General features: G+C 37.1%; 1 pseudogene; it reads left to right on the top strand.

Annotated features, from left to right (window-relative positions):
• The first annotated feature begins 3,079 nt into the window (after positions 1–3,079).
• Positions 3,080–11,941, top strand: LOC115990312 (annotated as a pseudogene).
• Positions 11,942–22,442: the final 10,501 nt, after the last annotated feature.

The raw sequence follows: 22,442 nt of genomic DNA, 5'->3' as shown, positions 1-22,442 counted from the left end.
GACTTCTAGTATCTGAAGGATGAAGGCATGTCCCGGACGATCCTAGTCCTCCTCTCCCAAGGCACCAACTCATAATACCTATGCTCCTTAGACTCCTTTAAACGGTACAAGTAGAAGAGCTCGTCCACTTTAATCATGTCTCCATCCGTAACAGCCAGCCATATCCCCATACAGCTGACCACTATCCTCCACAAATTGGGTATAAGTTGCCTGAGAGCAATACCAAAATGGCCTAAAAGCTCTATAATAAATGGGTGGATGGGGAATCTAAGCCCGTACAGGAAGGCAGCCTCGTAGAAGCATACCTTCCCAAGGAAGAAGTGGCAAGCTCGTTCCTCCTCATAGGGTAGATGAACCCTAACCCTATCTGGGAATTGGAATCTACCCTTAAACCTAGAAAGTGTCTCACTGTCCAAACCACACACCTCTTTAAGGGCATGGAAAGCCTTAACCTCTTGAGGGGCAGAGACGGCGGTATCCCCCTCCACCAGGTCATCACTAGATGACAACCAGATCTCAAGCTCACTCGATCACACTTTAGACATCACTCCCTACCTAATCACTAACCCCTCAAACAAATCAAGCGACTGACTGGATAAGGGAAGCAAATCAGCCAACGCAATGCTCAAGCCACTACTTCCAAAAACAAACCCTCCAACTAAAGGGGCAAAGCTATGGGAAACACTTAAGGAACCACCCAAACGAGCAAAAAGAAAGGAAATTGAAGGGTAGGCTATCTTAACCTCAGAGCTACTAACCATGGAAAAACAGAGAACAAGGGAAAAGGGAAAATAATCCTAAAAAACCCCAACACAAAAAAAAAAGAAAAAAAGAAAAAAAAAAGGAAAACAACAAAAGCTAAATCAGAGATCAAGCACTACTTATCTATGCCATAGAGAAAACGAAGGAAAAGAAAAAGAGAAACATACCTTAAAAGGAAGCAACCACAACTTAGTCACAGAATGCAGAAGGTTTAAAGAAAATCGCAAGACCAAGGTGGAGAAGAAGAAGCACAGAGCAATGATTAAAGATTGGGAAAAGTGAAGGGGGAAGTGAAAAGAAGGGAAGTTTAAAAACCAAGACACAAAAACTGAAAATCAACGAGAAACCCAAGGGTCACACAATTGAAGTATTAACTCCACTTATCAGAACACGACATGTGGCCATGATGCGTGTGGCGCCGCCACCACGCATTAAATGCGAAGAGAAACCCCAAGAGTCATGTCTAGCCTGAAAACTTTTCATCTTCTATGATCGTCATGACACATCACAACGACCACAAGACTCGGGGGGTAGCAGATGGGACTGACGAAATCAACTTCCTCGGATGATCTCATCAAGACTGATGAGACCATTCTCTCAAACGAGCTAATCAAATATCTCCATCGATATATCTGCATCACTGACAATGGTAATGAAGCCATTCAATGCAGTCAATAATGCCACAGAAGGTTACAAGACTAGCTGTATAGATCACTGCAAGCCCATTAAAGCCCACATTACTAAGCATGAAGTGTTACCAAGAGAGGCATTCAAACCACAATAACAACCACAACGGCAAGTAGCTGTGGAAAGCCCTCACAACACCAACACAAGATACATAGCTACACCAAAAAGCACTTATAGTTACTCTGATATTTTGTGTTATTCTCTAAAGGCTTCCTTATACTAACTTTGGCATCGAAAACGTTGTGGCAAGCACCACACCGGTGACCACCTCAAAGGAGCCATCTTACCATATTTGCAGAAACACAGATAAGGACTCGGCTCCATCTGGACACACTTACAAAGACTGACGATTTACACTTCATCAGTGGTAAATATTTAGTAGATTGTAATAGACATTATAATGTAATAGCTATTCATATGGTTTAGCTATTCTTTAGTTAGTTATTTTTACACTACATGAAATAGTCATTCTTTAAGAATAGCGATTTTTCAAAATGAGGAATAGTTATTGTTCTTTAAAAAATTTGTAGTAGCTATTCTTTAGCAAGTGAAATGATTTCTAAAATTAATATATATTCAAATAAACAAACTTGTCATATACAAGTAACAGCTATAAAAATAAAAAACCATAAAAAAATAACTCATTTCTCTCTCAATTTAAAAAATATGTATGTATATATATATATATATATATATATATAAAGAAATATAATTCTTTGAGTGAGATATTTCATAAAATAAATCTTAAGTTATATTCTAATGTTACTACTCATAACCAAACTTATGAATAGATTTATTTAATCTATCACAACACATTTTATTCTCAATAATAAATATTACGATTCTTGTCGTAATCTTTATTCAGTATACTAAACATGCCTTTAATGGTAGGCTTATGTAAAAATAATTGCCAACCAATTACAACTTGCCAACAACAAATTGCAAAAATAAAAATTAAAGAGAGTGAAATTTTGTGTCAATAGCAGAGTTGATAAGAGGAACAACAAATTGCAAAAATAAAAATTAAAGAGTGAAATTTGTGTCAATAGCAGAGTTATTAAGAGGAACAAATCCCATGGTTCAAATTTCTAATTTTATGAATATCACCATAGTTTAAAACTTAAATGGGAAAAGACACTCATTGAGTCATCATTGTATTCTAGCCCATCCCATTAGCTATAAGCTATAGATGGTTTTAATAATGTCTTCACAAAATTGGCATAGAATTATGCTTTCAAAGTTTTTTTTGGTGAATGAATGTACGCGAGTATAAAGTTTAAAAAATGCTATCATGTATGATTACATGTAATCCTGATATGGACATACTTTCTCGGAGAAGTTCCTTGTTCAACCAATCTAACATGTGCTCCAGCATTAATGTTATGTTACTGTGTTCTTCCTCGACTGTCCTTTGCCTTGAAAAGCCACGCTAGCCCTTCCCAAAAGCAGTAGCAATGTTATTTAATTAGAGACTCAACTTTTCTGTGCTCTGCATTAACTCCTGTACTGTTCATAACACCTCTCTTTAAATCCACCAGCTAGCTACTTCCACCAACCCATGAAGCTTAGGCTCATGCGAAAGAACAAGAGAAAAAAAGAGTTTTCACTTCTTAGACAAAGAGAGATAGGTATGGAGGGGATAGATCATAGGATTGTGAGTGTCAATGGCATCAAAATGCACATAGCAGAAAAAGGACAAGGCCCAGTAGTACTATTCCTCCTTGGCTTCCCTAAGCTTTGGTACTCCTGGTGCCACCAGATTCATGCTTTGAGCTCACTTGGATACCATGCTGTAGCACCAGTTCTCTGGGGCTTCGGAGAGACTGATACACCAACTTCCATCACCAACTACACCTGCAATCACATTGTCAATGACCTTGTTGCTCTCATTGATTCACTGGGTGTGGAGCAAGTGTTTCTTGTAGGACATGATTGGGAAGCCATCATGGGTTGGTACTTGTGCATGTTTAAGCCTGAAAGAGTGAAGGCATTTGTGTGCCTTAGTGTTCCATTCATGCCAAGGAGTCCATAGATGATGCCAATGGATAGAATGCGAGGTTTCTTTGGAGATGACTACTATATATGCAGATTTCAGGTTCTTGTTTCGTTAACATAACCAGATTTGGCTTCTTGTATGCTTAAATGATCATGTTTTAGTATAAAATCTTATTTGTTTAATCCCATTTACCTCTTTGGTACCTAGTTTCTATGAAATAGCTAAAACAGTTAGGTACGCATGCTTGTTGTTAGAACATATGTAAGTCATTTATTAGGAACATATGTCACTATTTTATATAATTGGCTTATCCTTTGACAAAACACATTTTACTTGTATTTTCGTAGATCTAGGATGTGTTTAATACTTCAAGAAATTGTGTTTCAAGATCAAGTGTTGAAGACATGCAAGTCTGTCCAAGATTCAAGTTGAAGAAGTGTTGTTCATTAAAACTCGACAACTAGCTATCTATCGAGCTTAAGAAATTGTTCCAGCCTCGTGGCTCGACAGTTACTCAACAGCATCTCGACAGACAAGTATCTGTCGAACTTTATGAAAAATAGAATTCCAGTTCTGTTTTGACTCTAATTCATAATTATGTGTTTGGGTTTTCTTTTCTTACAACCCTAGACATATAAAAGGATTATTTTATACAAGTTACACAAGTGTTGGGCAAAGTTTGTTCAAGCAATTTCTAACCGAAGACAAATTTTTACCCTTGTTCATCTCTTCTGAAGAAGTTTATGTGTTTGTGCACTGTAGGGTTTTGTGACCAAGCATCTTCTTAATCTTCATCATGTGGATGAACTAAAGAACTTTGCAGCCAACAACCTTCTCTAGTTGGTGATTGAAGTTGCGTACTGGGGTCCGTGCAATTGGTTAATCACGTACTTGGGAGCCGTGCATCAAAAGGGGAAATTGTCACTACAAAACAAGTCCAATTGGATATTGGGGTAAAGGTTCAACTGTGGGTTGGTATACGGTACTGGGATTTCTTTACTTGTAACCGCTTGTTGTGATAATAGTAGAATTTCAAGTGTAGGGTTTTTGCCGTGTAGGTTTTCCCCATTCGTGAACAAATCACCATATCATTTATTTTCTACTGCATATTTAGTTATTTGGTGATTTTTTTGTGCTACCACGCGCTTTGCATGTTAATTTAATTAATTAATAAACTTGGCTAATTAATCAATTAATTTATCACAAGGGGTCAATTCGTTTTTGGCCTATCAAGTGATATTAGAGCAGGCACACTCTGATTAGGTTTTAATCTTTGTTGTGTTAATCCATTGACCCCTATTTGTCATGGATAGAGAACAGTCTTTAATCATATCTCCTTTATTTGATGACATTAACTATGCATACTGGAAAGTACGCAGAAGAGCATTCTTGTAGTCTTTAGATGAAAAAGTGTGGCAAGCTGTGGAATTAGGCTGGGCTAAGCCTACAGAAGCGCCGACCGATTGGGACGATGCCAAGATCAAGGCAGAAAATTTCAACAGCAAGGCGTTGCATGCCTTATTCAATGCAGTCACCAATAAGGAGTTCAAGAAGATATCCTCCACTAAAACTACTAAGGAAGCATGGACCATCCTCCAAACAACCTATGAGGGAACAAAGGTTGTCAAGGATTCAAAGTTTCAAAGTTTCAGAGGCTCACACAATACTTGGTGTCAAATGGTTTCACAAGAGGAAAAGCTAATCAGACTCTCTTCATCAAAAAGGAAGATGGCGAGTTGATAGTTGTTCAAGTTTATATTGATGATATTATCTTTGGGTCGACTAAGGATGAACTTGCTCATGGCTTCTCAAAACTCATGCAAGCCAAGTTCGAGATGAGCATGATTGGAGAGCTGACTCACTTCCTTGGATTGTAGATTCGTCAACAAGATTCAGGTATACTTCTATCTCAATCTAAATATACTAAGAATCTTGTGAAAAAGTTTGGTTTGGAATTTGCTAGTTCTGTTAGAACTCCTATGAGCTCAAATGTTAAACTCACTGTGGACTTGTTAGGCAAAAGTGTAGATTCTTCCCTATATAGAAGCATGATAGATAGTCTTCTTTACCTTATTGCTAGTAGACCTGATATTAGTTATAGTGTTGGAGTGTGTGCTAGATATCAGGCTAATTCCAAATAATCTCATATGACTGCTTTAAAAAGAATTATAAAGTATGTCAAACCCACTGCTGAGTTCGGTGTGTGGTACAATAAGTACACAAATGATGTCTTAGTTGGATATTCTAATGCCAATTGGGTTGGGAATGCTGATGATAGAAAGAGTACATTGAGGGGGTTGTTTTTATGTGGGTAACAATCTTGTCTCTTGGATGAGCAAAAAGTAGAGCTTCATCTTGTTATCCACTGCAGAAGCTAAGTACATCGCTGCCGGTAGCTGTTGCACCCAACTCTTATGGATGCAAAAACTCCTCCATGATTATGGTATTTATCAAGAGCATCTCACCATCTATTGTGACAATACCAATGCCATCAACATCTCTAAGAATCCGGTTCAACATTCTCAAACCAAACACATAGAGATTCGACATCACTTCATTAGGGAGCTTGTCGAAGATGATATTCTCACTCTTGAGTTTATTCACACTGATGATCAGAAGGCTGACTTGTTCACCAAACCTCTTGACAGCAAACGTTTTGAATTCCTTCATCAAAACATTGGTGTTATCTCCATGGATTGATCTCTTTCTCTCCTCCTTCTTCCTCATGCATTTACATCTAGTTTTTATGCTTTGCTTTGCTTAACATGTTTTTGTTTGGCTATTTTTCAATTTAGCTTTGTTTTGTTTTTCATATAATTTTTTTTTTTTTTTGAAAAATCAAAATTAGAAAAATACAAAAACAGTGTGTGTTTATGTACATTGGTACTTGTGTACTTTGGATGACCATTGAAACAAATTTTTCTAAACTTTGTATTTGTAACTTAGATGAGCATCTCTATGCACAACTAAGCAAGTGAGTTTTGTGGCTCTTGTTTGTGATGAGTAAAATTAAGTAATCTCTTGTACTTAACACTCGTATCACTCTTTTTGACGGGAAGGACTAGAAAATCCTAAGAGAAAGTTATAAATAACCATCTCACCACTATAGCCCGCCAATCATGAAATGACATCTGCATGCTTCGGCATAGCAAAAATGCAGTGTCAATGACGTTTGTGTGCTTTTGCATAGCAAAATTGGAATGTCAAATGCTTACCATCATTGGGTATTTCTTTTATTTCTCTTAAATGCCCATGCATGATTTGCTTAAACAAAAATATGCAAAGAAAATGAAAAGAAAAAAGATCAAAAATACTTTAAATATGATTGCAAGTGTGTATTCTAGGAGATGTGGGAGTTATAGGATCTACCTCGAAAGTGATAGTCCCAATCAAAAAATTATGATTGTGTGTAAGTTATATTGATTTTCTCATATCTCAAATCGTTATAATAAGTATACACTTATGCAATCTTGTGATATTTTTCACACACAACACGCAATATTCTTTGCTACTCTTGATACATGTGCAGGTACAATGTGATTTGGTCATCACAAGGTTTTACATGTGTTATTGTATGCTCACTAAACTGTCTTAACTAGTTTTTGAAATATAAAATTAGTTAGACTTGTCTAGTGTATGTGTGTGTTTTTGGGACCATTGTGCTTAATATTTTTGTTGAGAGATGATTTTGAGAGCTTAAAATGTTGACTGGATCTTTAGTTGAGTTGCATGCTTTATTGCATTCATATCTGTGTTTTTCCCTTCTTGAAAAATGGTTTTTAAGCTATCTCGACACCTCCTCGACACCTGGCTATCTGTCGAGCTTTTAAGCTTTGTTCTTATCACAATCTCGACAAATCATCGACAACTAGATGGATAGATCGAGAAAGTTCCTGGACCCTCGATAGCTTCTTGACAGTGGGTGGATCGATCGAGCTTCTGTTCTTGTGTCCTTAATTTGTTTCTCGACACCTTCTCGGCAGTTGTATCTGTCGACGTTGTGTTTTTCGACATCTTTCTCGACAGATGTCTCGACACCTCTCGATACCTCTATCTGTCGAGAATTATTGAGGATCTATATATAGGATTTTCGCGATTTGGTTCTCACTTCCTCGATCTATCTTGATCTATCTGTGCCTATTCACCTCTCAAACACTTTCTTCTCCCTTTAAACCTTCAACCCACGTGATTTTCGGCCTTTCCTTGCTTCTAATCACTTGGTATGTGTTCTTTTTCTCTCATTTTTCATGCATTTCATGCATTTAGACCTAGGTTTTGAGGTTTTTGAAAAATTTTGGGCTTTTTCAAAATTAATGAGCTGTTACTGAAATTTTTGAAATGGGTTTTTGATTAAATGAGTTTAAAATCTCATGCATTGCACCACATAAGTATTATAACATATTATCATGCATTTAGATGTGTGCAAATTGATTGTGTGTTGGTAGGATTGGATTGGGCTAAACCCATAATGCAATTTGTTTTGCATATCACATGTTCATGCATTCCCCATGCATACGTACTCTCATTTCAATATACTTGTTATATTTGAATTGCTTTGGGACTTTTCTAATTGTCTCTCTTTCTCTCCCTCTCTTTCTGTTTACGTTAGTCGTGTCTATGGCACCTAAGCATAAATCTGCTCTGTCCCAGAACCCTCTTCATTCCAGAACATCATCATTTTCTGATCCTACTCCTTCTCATATTCAGTTCTGTGATGAGGATGCCCGAAAGGACTTCTCAGAGAACTTTTCTTGACAAGGTGTTCATTCAGAACGCTGAGTCATTTTTGGCGGACTTCGCCGACACTAACCTTCCCACTGTCATTCACAGTCGAGGATGGGAGTCATTGTGTGACGTCCCGGTCACTTGTCCATCCGTGTTGATCCAGGAGTTTTACTCCAACATGCATGGATTTGATTTTTTGTACCTTTCTTTTCTACTCGCATTTGAGGTACACGCATTATAGTCACAACACAGCTTGTTGCGGATGTGCTTCATGTTCCGAGGGTAGAGCATCCTGACTACCCCGGTTGTGAGCGTCTAAGGACTGTGTCCAAAGACGAGATGATTTCTGCCTTTTGTGAGCGTCCTGTAAATTGGGGTGATCATCAGTTTACACCATGTAAGGCCTTTGCTAAAGATCCTAGATTCATAAACATGGTGATGACTTTTGTTTTGCACCCACTCTCTCACTATAACTCTATCACAGAGCCTTGTGCTCGATTTTTGCTGGCTTTGTTAGAGCACCTCACTATAGATTTTCCTTCACATTTTATTCTTTCTATTTTAGATGTGTATAGGGATACGGCTACTTGTGATAAACTCACTTTCCCTTCGGCTACCACATGGATTCTATGCCATTTTTCTATTCCCTTTCCCTCTTCTGACCATTTTTCTGTCATGTGTGCCATAGACTATGCTGCCGTTAAATGTAGCAAGGCGCAATTGAGGTCACGATAGTCAAATTCAGCAACTCCTCCCTCCCGTTCAACTCCATATCGTTCTGCTCCATCCCCATCTTCTCCTTCCTCTTCTACAAGTGATATGACTCTAGGAGACATCATGGCACAACTGCAACGCATGGAGGCTCGCCTTGGTACACTCTCTACAAAGTTGTATTAGGTGAACGTTCATGTTGGCCGTATTGTACGACGACAGACAACCATAGGTGGTTATGCTCTTGAGGCTTCTCCTCCACCATCTCCTCTAGTGGCATCTCATTCTGAGGATGAGGATGAGGATGATGATGATGGTGATGACGATGATGCTTTGGATGATGATGATGGAGATGCTAACTCTACCGATGAGATGTCTACTTGACACTCTTATCCTTTGTCACTTGTGACAAAAAGAGAAAGTAGTTTTAGATATGAAAGTAGTCATTCTTAGGGGGAGATTTAGTATAGGACATTTTAGTTAGGGGAATATTGATATCTTGAGGGATGTAGTGAGGATTACTTGTATCTTTTTCTTTTCTCTATTCTAGATACATTTATTCTTGTACATGGGTCTTGTGACCACTTTTAACATACATTGTACTTATCTTCTTTATATATGTTGATATATATTTCTTTCACCTACCTTTACAGGTGTTGTTTCTTTTCTATCTTTATACACATGTTTATTATTCTTGTATGCAATCTATTATTTATGTTTCACACAAAGATGTCTTGATGAGTTTTGTTTAAAGTGTTTCAGAAATGCAAGTTGCCAAAGACTACTTGCCATAAACTCTCTTCTTACAAAGTTTTTCAAGAGTTTGTGTTAGGATAGATTTTATTGTATTCAACAAGTGAATATGAGTTGAATGATTTATGATTTCTCTCTTATATTCATTTGTTTGCTGTGGTTTTGTCATTGATTGCCAGAGGGGGAGATTATTAGGACATATGTGAGTAACTTGTTAGGAACATATGTCACTATTTTATGTAATTGGCTTATCTTTTGACAAAACGCACTTTACTTGTATTTGGGTAAGTCTAGGATATGTTTAATACTTCAACAAACTGTGTTTCAAGATCAAGTGTTGAAGACATGCAAGTCTATCCAAGATTCAAGCTGAAGAAGTGTTATTCATTAAAACTCGATAGCTAGCTATCCATCGAGCTTAAGAAGTTGTTCTAGCCCCGTGGCTCAATAGCTACTCGATAGCATCTCGACAGACAGGTATCTGTCGAGCTTTATAAAAAATAGAATTCCAATTCTATTTTGACTCTAATCCGTGATTATGTATTTGGGCTTTCTTTTCTCACAACCCTAGACATATAAAAGGATTATTTTAAGGGTCGTCATAGTATACACAAGTTACATAAGTGTTGAGCAAAGTTTGTTCAAGCAATTTGTAACCGGAGACAAAAATTTTCCCTTGTTCATCTCTTCTAAAGAAGTTGTTGTATTTGTGCACCGTAGGGTTTTGTAACCAAGTATCTTCTTGATCTTCATCATGTGAATGAACTGAAGAACTTTGTAGCCAACAACCTTCTCTAGTTGGTGATTGAAGTCATGTACTGGGATCCGCACAATTGGTTAGCCACGTACTTGGGAGCCATGCATCAAAAGGGGAAATTATCACTACAGAACAAGTTCAATTGGGTATTGGGGTAAGGATTCAACTATAGGTTGGTATAAGATACTGGGATTTCTTTACTTGTAACCGCTTGTTGTGATAATAATGGAATTTCAAGAGTAGTGACCTGAAAATCACTCAGTGGGGTTTTTGCCATGTAGGTTTTCCCCATTCGTAAACAAATCACCATGTCATTTATTTTCCACTGCATATTTAGTTATTTGGTGATTTGTTTGTGCTATCACGCGCTTTGCATGTTAATTTGATTAATTAATAAACTTGGCTATTAATCAATTAATTTATCACAAGGGGTCAATTTATTTTTGGCCTATCACTTGTTTGATTTGAGCAAAGGCTCTCTAGGTCACATTATTTGCCTTTTTATGATTCTTGCTTAAGATTTTTAGGCTTAGACTTTCGTGCACATTACATTCCAAGTTATAAGAGGCTAATCTTGGACTCTGAAAATTGAAAACTAAAACTTGGTTACTAATATCTTATATCGACACCCAATTTTCCTTTGATATTTCCATATGTGTTGCAGGCACCAGGAGAAATTGAAGCTGAGATTGCTAAAATAGGTATAGCAAATGTAGTCAAGACCATTTTCTCAATTCGAAAACCAAGTCCACCCTGCTTCCCAAAGGAAATGCATTTAGAATCCGTACCAATGCTTCAATTTCCTTTCCCTCTTGGCTTTCAAAAGAAGAGCTTACTTATTAGGTCACAAAATTTGACCAGAAAGGCTTCACTGGAGGATTGAACTACTACCGAGCAATTGACCAGTATGTTAAAAACTTCAATGAAAATGTTTCAGAATCTAAATGTCAAAATATTTCTTATGCTTAAGGCTTGATATGTAACAAATTCTAGGTGCCCATTTCACGTTTAAGGTTTTAATTCTTAAATCTAACTGTGCATAGAGTCATGTTTTTTTAAATGACTATATCTTAGATTTGTAATATTTAATATGAAACATGAGATTGATTCATTTCAAATGGAGATATCCTCTTCCAAGACGCTCACCCAGCACGTTTTTAATCAACAAAAGAACCAAAATCTTGGGTTCACATAAAATATAAGCATGAAACTTAAATCTTGGCCTTCCTTAACATTAAATGTCCCAGTACTTTGGTATTCATAAAACAAATGTTTGAGAATTAGTTTCTGATTATTGCAGGAACTGGGAGGTCATAGAAAAATGGACCAGAGTGCAAGTGAAGGTACCTGTGAAGTTCATAGTGGGGGATTTGGACATGGTGTACACCACCCTGGGGACAAAGGAATACATACACAATGGTGATTTCAAGAAAGATGTGCCATTTTTGGAGGAAGCTATTGTGATGGAAGGGGTGGGTCACTTCATCAACCAAGAAAGAGCAGAGGAAATCGGTTCTCACATCTATGACTTCATTAAGAAGTTCAAATAAATTCTATTAGTAATTTGTGCACTGTTTCTATGGGTTCATTCAATCTATCACCTCTAATGGCACTAAGCTTGGTGGTTGAATAGACCTTGTCATATGATCTACAAGGCTGCTTTATTAAGTATGAATTTCTACTTGAATATCTATTTCTTTACAGTTATTTCATTATTATTGAGAAGCACATATTGGTACATGGATTCTCCAAATCCCAATTATTCATGGATGGTTAAAATTTGAATTTAAATTGTTATTTTAAGATTCACTGAGTGTGTGTGTGTGTGTAAATTACTAGTAAAAAGAATTATATAGTTATTTTTGTAGAAGTGGAAGTTTTTTATTTTTTTTTATTTTTGAGAATACTAAATATTTTTAACACACACACACGGGGAGAGGGGAGAAGGTTTTAAAGAAACTTACAGTGGTGTATATCCAAAAAGGCCTAACTCTTAAATATACAGCACAGGCTTTAAACCTCTTTAACTCACACTCATTTTCCAATGTGTGAAAGAAGCCAAAAGACTTTCATAAATTAAAAATTAAAATAACATAACCAAAAGGCTATGCAAGAATCAAAGAATGGCAAAATAGAGATTTCTTGCTTTTCATGTCCCAATTATTGTTCGATTTAAGTGCAAAAGCCTAAGTAAATATGATGGGGGTCTAAATGCATTAAACACCAATTAAGCTGTATTAATATTTTAGACTCCATAGAATAGGTTTGGCTTATCTCAAATACTTTATTAAAAAAATCTTTGTTTGTTTTAATAAAAAACTGTCACATCACCCATTAACTTAATAAAATGTGAAAATTAAAACCCACTATCACTTGTTATTGTATATTTAAAACAAAAGAATATGTCGAATTAAAAAAAAAAATACTAGAGATAATCCAAACCCCCCATGGAATCAGAAATTTGTCGAAATTTTGTGCTCACAATGTGCATTGCACTCATTTTGTATGTGACACACTTATTTGGGACAAGATTCTATAACCTAAATGAGTTAGAGTGCCATCAGCCTCATTAATCTTCTAAAATACTTCAAGTTCTTCATCTTATACCACATTGCACTGTTCTCACATTGCAATATTTTTTGGAACGAATTTTAAGAAGAGACAAAAATGGAGTGCAATACTACTAATTCATCTCACATTAATTTTTACCATCTTATTTTTAAACTTTAACTTTTTAACTCTTTAACACTTTTTAAATTTTTTTTTTTTTTTAATTCATTCAATCTCAATTTGTGTTTCAACACTATGCACAACCACGCACACCCAAAAAAAAAAAAAAAAATCAAATGTCACTCTCAAGATTGAAGTTGTCAACGCTGCAATGCCCAATAAAGAAGATGTTATGGAAGTGAAAGGAATCATTTCTACTGGCTGTGTGTGGTAAAGTCTGACCTGTTGAAGTTAAAGTTGGATGTGATTCATTCAAGTATCATAATGTCAACTACAAGAATCAATTCCTTCATATAATTATTACCAGTAGCTAGTCACTGGTGCACCAACCTTTTGGGCTCCTTTTTTTACTATCATTATTATTATTATTATCATTATTGATACTGCATTAAATTCTCCTTTTTGTGTTTTCTCAATTCTATAATGTCTAAGCTAGAGGTACGTTGCATTAGACCTAAGAAATACTATGCATTCTATTGCAGCTAATATTGGTTGTGTTAGGGCCTTAAGAAGCATGCATTGCTTGTGCTATTAGCCTATGAAAAAAAATGAAATAAGATAATAATATGTATTGAATTGTATCAATTATAAACCATTAGCTAGTACAAACTAGTAGATGTTATTGATACTTTATAGAATATGGGACTTCTATTTAATTTGTTTGGTAACTAAAAACTTGGGCAACACGGAGATAGCTGAGCACCAACTTGATTGTTGGATGAGCTAATAATTTTAAAGATCTAAGTTTGTTCCACACTTCTTCCCTTTTAGACATTTCAAGATTACCATAAACGAAAGTAATAGAGAGTGGGTTACCTTGGTTGTCCACTAAGTTGGTATGGACAAGGTGCTTGGACTCATAGTAGATATGAAGCTAAAGCTATGGCAACCAAGCAAGCAGTAGCCCACCGCTAAGACCCTCTCTTGGCAACTCCCAACCTTCTGCAAAACCACACTTCTCCCATATAATGCTCCCTTTACCTTGTACCAGCCGAGTCTCTATAAGAAAAATAATGGCAGGCTTGGACTCAAGGGCAATTTTCTTGCATTGCTGAACTGCAAAGGACTTGCCCAAACCCCTGCAGTTCCAGTTGAGAATCCTCATGGATTATGGGGAAGCTTGTTGGGGTTAGCTTCCCATAACCCTTTTGGATATCCAGGGTACATATCATTCTGATTGCTATCCTTAATCTAAGCATAAGCTTGACAGTCCTCTTCAGCAATAGAGTTACCCTTTTGATTTTGCCCAATATCCACCTTTGAAAAGAAACCACACAGATGGCATGGTCTAAGGTTACGGCCAAACGTCCCAAAATCCTCCCTCAATCTTTTCTTCGAAACCTTAGTAGAAGTAGAAATGGGCCAGCAGTCCTTGCATTGAACACATGATGCTAGGCTAGGATCAAATTGGGCAGAATTATGAGACTCAGGGCTCAATCTCAGAGACCCCAATTCCGGATTACTCAAGGTTTAGACCTCAGCCTCCCTTGTTGGGCTTGGGTCTACATCTTCTTGCCCTTCTTGGTGTTTGTTTGTGCTGTTCACCTCCCTCTCAAGGCCCAAACCCACTTGGTTCACATTGTCATGAGTTCGTTGACTTTGATAGCACTTTACTTATGTCCTGGACAACCTAGGACCATTTCTAGAATTACCCAACTCAAACCTAAATCGTCCTCTGAACTAAAGGCTTTATAAATGACTCCAGAGATTTCGAGATTTGTCCATGACTCCACGTTGCCCCTTGCATGACCTCTAGAAGAGTCTCATTTATGCTGTTAAGATTAAATAGGGTAGCAGTAAGAGAATCACTCTTTGTCTCGGAGTCGGAGGAAGTTTGTCTCTGCTCCCTGAACTCCCCATTGGTTATGAAAAGGCCATCCTGGCCGACCTAAATCCATCTTAAATCAGTAGAAACAGGGGGCAACCAAGGGGGTCTCGTAGAGAAGGTGGAATCAGGTACTGGGTTAAAGGGTTTTTGTTGTTAGGGTTGGGGTGAGGGTATATCAGAGGTTTGAGATTGATGGGTAGCAACAAAAAGAGATGAAACATGAAATACTAGTGAGTTAGGTGGAGCTGAAGGTAAATGGTGATGACCAAGGTTGAGGAAATTAATTGTTGAGTTTAGGTGTGCATGTTCAGATTCCTATAAATTTTTTAGTTGTGGGGGTCCAACATGTTGTTGTGGCTGGGTACTAGCATGTGGGGGGTTCATTGGGTCAGAATATGTGTGTGGGTTAGAATTATGGGTATGAGGGCCTACATGAGGTTCTGGGCTAGGGTTGGGGGCGATGAGGTTGCATGAGGTTCCCAAAATGAATTTGGCTAGTCCAACAACTTCTCTGATTAAAAAAGGCTCTAAGTTCATTTGAAAAAAGAGGTTCAAGGGCATCAAAACTAAAATGTACCTGGTGCAATCTCTAGATCCGAAACCTCTGTCGGACTATACTCACCTCGATATCATCCATGCTTTGTGTGCATTGGTTTTTTGTATGGCCAATTAGGCCACATTTGTTACATAATTTATGGATGCACTCGTACCTGCATTGAATCATCCAACCTCAGAATGAAGCCTGATACCACAGGTGACCACGGATCAATGCGAACTCTGGCACGCATGAAGCGGATGTTGCGAGGTATGTTGTCATCCCAATCCAATCTCTCAAAAACACCCATTAACTTTCCCATTCTCTCCACTAGCTCGAGATACTGATACTCCAATAGTAAGTTGTGAAATTGGACTTACACTGAGATGAAATTCACTTGGAGCTTGCTGATTACAAGGTTCAGCCTCCACTTTTCCAAAATAAACAAAGCACCATCAACAGACCAAAGGCCTTCCTCACAAACATGGTTTAGATCATCCATAGACTCAAAATGAATGAGATAAAAGGAAGAATCCCTTCCCACAACATGAACAGCTCCCTGGATACGCCATGCAATACTAATAATATGCTGGAGATGTGAAACAGAAAATCGGTGGTAATCAAGAATAAAACCTATTGTATAGGAGATCCAGAAATCACGTTGATTAGAAAGTTCTTCAAGATTAGCTTCTAAGACTGGTCCATGCCTGGCAAAAGGTAACTCTTCTTCATCACTAGTCTAAAGCTTTGACTCAACTTCATCAGCAAACAAGTCATTGCTAAAACCTGATTCACTACACTCTGTCCACCCAAACTCTCTTGGGTCAAAGGGGTCATCCATAAGGATAAAAGTATGGACCACTGGGGGGTCCTAGGATTGCATGTAACGGATGGGACAGAAGAGAAAAGGAAAAAAACAAAGTGTGCACCAAATATTTGCCTTTGTATAATCATATAATAGTGATATCTAATTCATGTACTTGAAATCAAATTCTCATTTTCTTTCAAATCTCTTCGATATGGTTTTCTATGTCAAATCCAAAAATGTGGCATGGTCTACTCCTTGCACACATTGTAAGGACTAAGGTGTAGAGGGGAAAAAAAAAAAAAAAAAAAACTTTTTCCACCTAAAGGAAAAAGGGCAGAAGTTAAAAATAAAAAATAAAAAAAAGTTAAAAATAAAAAATAAAAAAACCATGCTTTAGTTTTTCGAAAAGGTTTAAAACATAGTGTTGATATCTCTAATTCTTTTTTTTTTAATAGAAAATAAAGAACACTTTTTTTTTTTAATTATCTATATATCTTGAATATCCATTGGCTTAACAAGGTATTATTAATAGAGTAATTATAAATTTACTTATACTACTTGTAAGGACAGTATTTGGATTAGACCTAGTGTAAGATTAGGTTTAAGCACAACAAGCCCAAACAATGAATTTATAGAGCGTGGGTGAAAGAACTAGTTCTACTCTAAAAGATGGACCATAAAAGTTGCTGAATTAAGATTGTTAAACATAAGTAAAGTAAGAAAATTTGTCCTCGGCACAAACTGAGAAACTTATCTTATAATATCTTAGTGATGAACACTATTACAAGAATTCATAATGTTATTGCCTAGATTTTATGATTTTTTCTCGATCCCCCCTTTAGGTCACCTTCCCGTGCTATATATTACAATCTTGGTGTTATCCCTACCATACATGTGTAGGTTGGATTCTAGGAGTTCCTTCTTGTCCCATCCAACAACTCTCAGAACCATCAAATAGTAGCTATAAGACTACTTGGTCACTGATCAGGTATCACCTCCACATTAATGCGGTCAGAGAGTTAGTTGGGAGGCATTTAATGTGGAGGTAGCAACTTTTGAAGATATTTGTTACCTTCTTTTGCTTACCCCTTGTCCAACGTCTAACTCCTAGTTGTGATGTAATTTTGAAGAAGGTCTAGGGTGATATAACACTCTTACTGACCTTAGATCCTTGTTCCCGATATGGCTTTTCTCCTCAGACGTGTGTCGGACTTATCTCGTACTATCTTTATTTTTCTCTTTATACCATTCCCATTATAACCTCATTTGGTCATTCTCGGATTAGCTAATGCCCTCAAATTGGGCCATAGGCCCAATTCGTACAACCTTAATAATACCTCTTGACTAACTGGCCCCCACAATAGCCCCTCAAAATCTTGTTTTTCAACTCCTCGAAAGGAAATGATGATTTTGATGCCCTCAGCCCATCCTGCTTATGATTTTACTCTATATTCCTGATCTCCTTAATGCCTTTTTACCTGCTCAAGGCACGCTTCTGATGCTTCAGCATCCAGAGCGTGCCATCATTAAATTTTGCGACACCTTATCCCCCACGTTCAATGGTGGGATGTAAATCGAACGGTGGAGGATTTTTCTAGTTTTATGAGTGGGAACTTTCCCGCTTTTAACTTCTGGGCCACTATAAATAGCTTTTCAAATCAATTCCTTTTCCTACTTTCAATAATCACATAGTCCTAGAGCTCATACATTGAACCTGTCTCTCTCTCTCTCTCTCTCTCTCTCTCTCTCTCACCTCCCTGTACGTTCACAAATACTAGAAATTTGTCCGAGGACTCCTTTTTTGAACTTGTAAGTTTTCTTAAACCCTCTTAGTTTTCGTTTTAAACTTGTTAATTTTACTTCAAAACCTCTTAGAAAAATGGGTAAGTTCAAACATTTAGTTGAGTCCGAGGAGGGTATGGAAAGTTTTAGGGCCAAGTATAAGATCCCATCAACAGTGGGCATGAGTTATGCTGCCCATGGGGAATGGGTATGATAGGCCATAAACTGAATGACCCCTTGTGATAGAAATTAATCAATTAATTAGCCAAGTTCTTAATTAATCAATTTATCATGCAAACGCATGGTAGCACAAACAAATCACCAATAAACTAATTATGAAGTAGAAAATAAATAACACGATGATTTATTTACGAATGGGGAAAACCTAACGGCAAAAACCCCACCAGGTGATTTTTAGGTCACCACTCCCGAAACTCCACTATTATCACAACAAGCGGTTACAAGTAAAGGAATCCAAGTACCTTACCAACCTACAGTTGAACCCTTACCCCAATACCCAATTGAACTTATTTTGTAGTGACAGTTCCCCTTTCAGATGCACGACTCCCAGTACATGACTAACCAATTGCGCAGATCCCAGTACGCGACTTCAATCACCAACTAAGAAGGTTGTTAGTTGCAGTGTTCTTCAATTCATCCACACGATGAAGATCAAGAAGATGCTTGGTCACAAAACCTTAAGGCAAGAATTTCGTCTCTGGTCACAATTTGCTTGAACAGAGTTTGCTCAAAGCTTGTGTAACTTGTAAACACTTTGACGGCCCTTAAACTGATCCTTTTATATGTCTAGGGTTAGGAGAAAAGAAAGCCCAAAGACACATTCACGGATCCCAAGAAAATCATATTGGAATTCTGAAAATCTTAAATCTCGATAGATAGTAGGTGTCAAGCAGCTGTCGAGCACACTGAATGAAGAACAGCTTTCTTAAGCTCGATAGATGTAGCTGTCGAGTTTTAATGATTTTGCACTTTGAACTTGTTTTCTTGAACAGACTTAAGAGTTTCAATACTTGATCTTGAAACAAGGTTTCTTGAAGTATTTAAAACATCCTAAATCTACCCAAATACAAGTAAAGTACGTTTTGTCAATGGATAAGCCAATTACATAAAATCGTGACATATGTTCTTAACATGTGAAACACATATGTTCTAACAATCTCCCCCTTTGGCAATCCGTGACAAAACCACAACAAACAAATGAACATATGAGAGAAGCCATAAATCACTCAACTCATATTTACTTGTTGAATACAATAAAATCTATCCTAACACAAACTCTTGAAAAACTTTGCAAGAAGAGAGTTTATGGCAAGTAGATTTTGACAACCTGTATTTCTGAAACACTTTAAACAGAACTCATCAAGGTATCTTTGTGTGAAACAGAAATAATAGATTGCATACAAGTATAAGAAACATGTGTATAAAAAGAGAAAAGAAACAACACATGAAGGGGTAGGTGAAAGAAAAACATACATCAATATAAAGAAAGAGATAAGTACAATGTATGTCTATAAATGGTCACAAGACCTCATGTACAGGAGTAATGTATCTAAAAAGAAAGAAAAGAAAAGATACATACTATCCTCACTACATCCCTCAAAAAGTATCAGCACTCCCCCTAACAAAATGGTCCTATACTAACTCTCCCTCTAAGATGGACTACTCTCATACCAAAACTACTCTCCCTTTTTGTCACAAATGACAAAGGGTAAGAGTGTCAAGTAGACATCTCATCGGTAAAGCTAGTATTTCCATCAGCATCATCTAAAGCATCATCGTCATCACCATCATCATCATCCTCATCCTCAGAAGCAGAAGCCACGGGAGAAGGTGGTGAAGGAGTAGCCTCAGGAGCAAAACCACCAATGGACGCCTGTCATCGTGCAATACGACCGACACAAACGTTCACCTAATACAACTCCGTAGAGAGTGTATCGAGGCGAGCATCCATGCACTGCAGTTGCACCATGATATCTCCTAGAGACACATCGCCCGAAGAAGAAGGAGGAGCCAATGTGGATGGAGCCGAATGGGATAGAGCAGAACGGGAGGAAGGAGCTGCTGAATCCAATTGCCACGACCGAAGCTGGGCCTCGCTACATTTAATGGTATGTAATCTATGGCACACATGATGGTAAAATGGTCGAAAGAGGAAAAAGGAACGGAAAAATTGCGTAGAATCCTCGTGATAGCGGAAGGAAAAAAGAGCTTATCACGGGATGCCGAATCTAAATGAACATCTATAATAGATAAAATGAAATGAGAAGGAAAGTCTATGATAAGATGCTCAATAAGAGACAAAAAAAATCAAGCACGAGGCTCTGTGATGGAGTTATAGTGAGAGGGAGGTTGTAAAACAAAAGTCATCACCATGTTCATGAATTTAGGACCTTTAGCAAAAGGTGGACATGGTGTAAAAAGATGCTCACCCCAAGAAAAAGGGCGCTCACAGAAAGCAAACATGAGCTTATCCCTAAATACAATCCTTAGACACTCACAACTAGGATAGTCAGGAAACTCTATCCCAGGGACCCGAAGCACATCCGCAACCAACTGCAGTGTGATAGGAATGCACGTACCTCGAACGCAAGTGAAGAAAAGAGGTACTGACCGATCAATCCCATGCATGTTGGAGTAAAACTCTTGGATAAGCACGAGAGGATAGGTGATCAGGACGTCACACAGTGACTCCCATCCCCTACTGTGAATGACAGAGGGAAGGTCAGTGTCTACAAAATCCGTCAAGATGACTTGGTGTTCCGAATTAATGCCTCGTCTAGAAAAGTTCTCCGTAAATGCCTTAAAGGCATCATCATCATGGAATCGGATATGAGATAAAGTAGGATCAGACGACGAAGAAGCACCAAAACGAAGAGGGTTCTGGGCTGGAGTGCATTTACACTTAGGTGCCATAGACATGACTAACGTAAACTAACAGAGAGGGAGAGAAAGAATGACAATCAGAAAAGTCCCAAAGAGTTTCAAATATATCAAACATATTGAAAAGAAATACGTATGCATGGGAAATGCATGAACATGTGACATGCAAAGGAAATTTCATCATAGGCTCAGTCCAATCCAAATCTATCAGCACATAAACATATAGCACACATCTAAATGCATGGCAATACCATTATAATGCAAATGTGATGCAATTAGATTTTATGATTTTTCTCAATCCCCCTTTTTAGGTCACCTTCCTGTGCTATATATTACAATCTTGGTGTTATCCCTACCATACATGTGTAGGTTAGATTCTAGGAGTTCCTTCTTTTCCCATCCAACACCCCCCAGAACCATCAAATAGTAGCTGTAAGGCTGCTTGGTCACTATTTAGGTATTACCTCCACATTAATGCGGTCAGAGAGTTAGTTGGGAGGTATTTAATGTGGAGGCAGCAGTTTTTGAAGATATTTGTTGCCTCCTTTTACTTACCCCTTGTCCAACGTCCAACTCCTAGTTGTGATGTAACTTTGAAGAAGGTCTAGGGTGATATGACACTCTTACTAACCTTGGATCCTTGTTCCCAAAATGGCTTTTCTCCTCGAATGTGTGTTGGACTTATCTCGTACTATCTTTATTTTTCTCTTTATACCATTCCCATTATAACCTCATTTAGTCATTCTCGGATTAGCTAATGTCTTCAGATTGGGCCATAGTCCCAATTCGTACAGCCTTAATAATACCTCCTGACTAACTGGCTCCCACACTACTAATATTAATATAAAAAAATATGTTGTACATATTTATTTAATCTACAATATAAGTCAACTATAAATTTTCCTTATTAATATTATAAGAGGACAAATTACAAATTACACCTCTAAAGTTTAGGTTGTTTGGATTTTAGATTCTAAAATTTTAGAGTTTGAATTTTACTCCTAAAATTTTAGAGTGTAAAATATAAAACTTTCAAACTTTAAGAGATAAAATTCAAATTCTAAAATATTAGATATAAATTTAAATACGCTAAAATTTTAGAGGATAAATTTTAAATTATAAAACTTTAAGGTATGAAATTCAAACATCTATACTACTATTTAAGGGGCTTCCCTTGTTTGGAGAGGATTTTTTTTTTTTTTTTTTTTAAATACCTTTACACCCTAGGTTTAAGTAGAGGCAAAATTAAAAGTCAGCCTGGTAAAAATACAATTCTAACTCCCACTAAAACATTGCCTACAAAATAGGGTCATTTTCCTGTTGATTTTCAAATTACTTTATCCACTTATAAATTAGATTCTTTAAAAAAATTATATATAAAAAATAAAAATACAGGTTGATGTCTTTCTTAATTTTTTTTTTTTTATAAATTGCACTGGATTTTTGTGTGATTTTAAAATTACCTCA

This window comes from Quercus lobata, chromosome 5 (assembly GCF_001633185.2).
Source record: "Quercus lobata isolate SW786 chromosome 5, ValleyOak3.0 Primary Assembly, whole genome shotgun sequence".
Classification (NCBI taxonomy): domain Eukaryota; kingdom Viridiplantae; phylum Streptophyta; class Magnoliopsida; order Fagales; family Fagaceae; genus Quercus; species Quercus lobata.
Note: the sequence above shows the minus strand (reverse complement) of the source record. Positions and strands in the feature narration are given on the sequence as shown.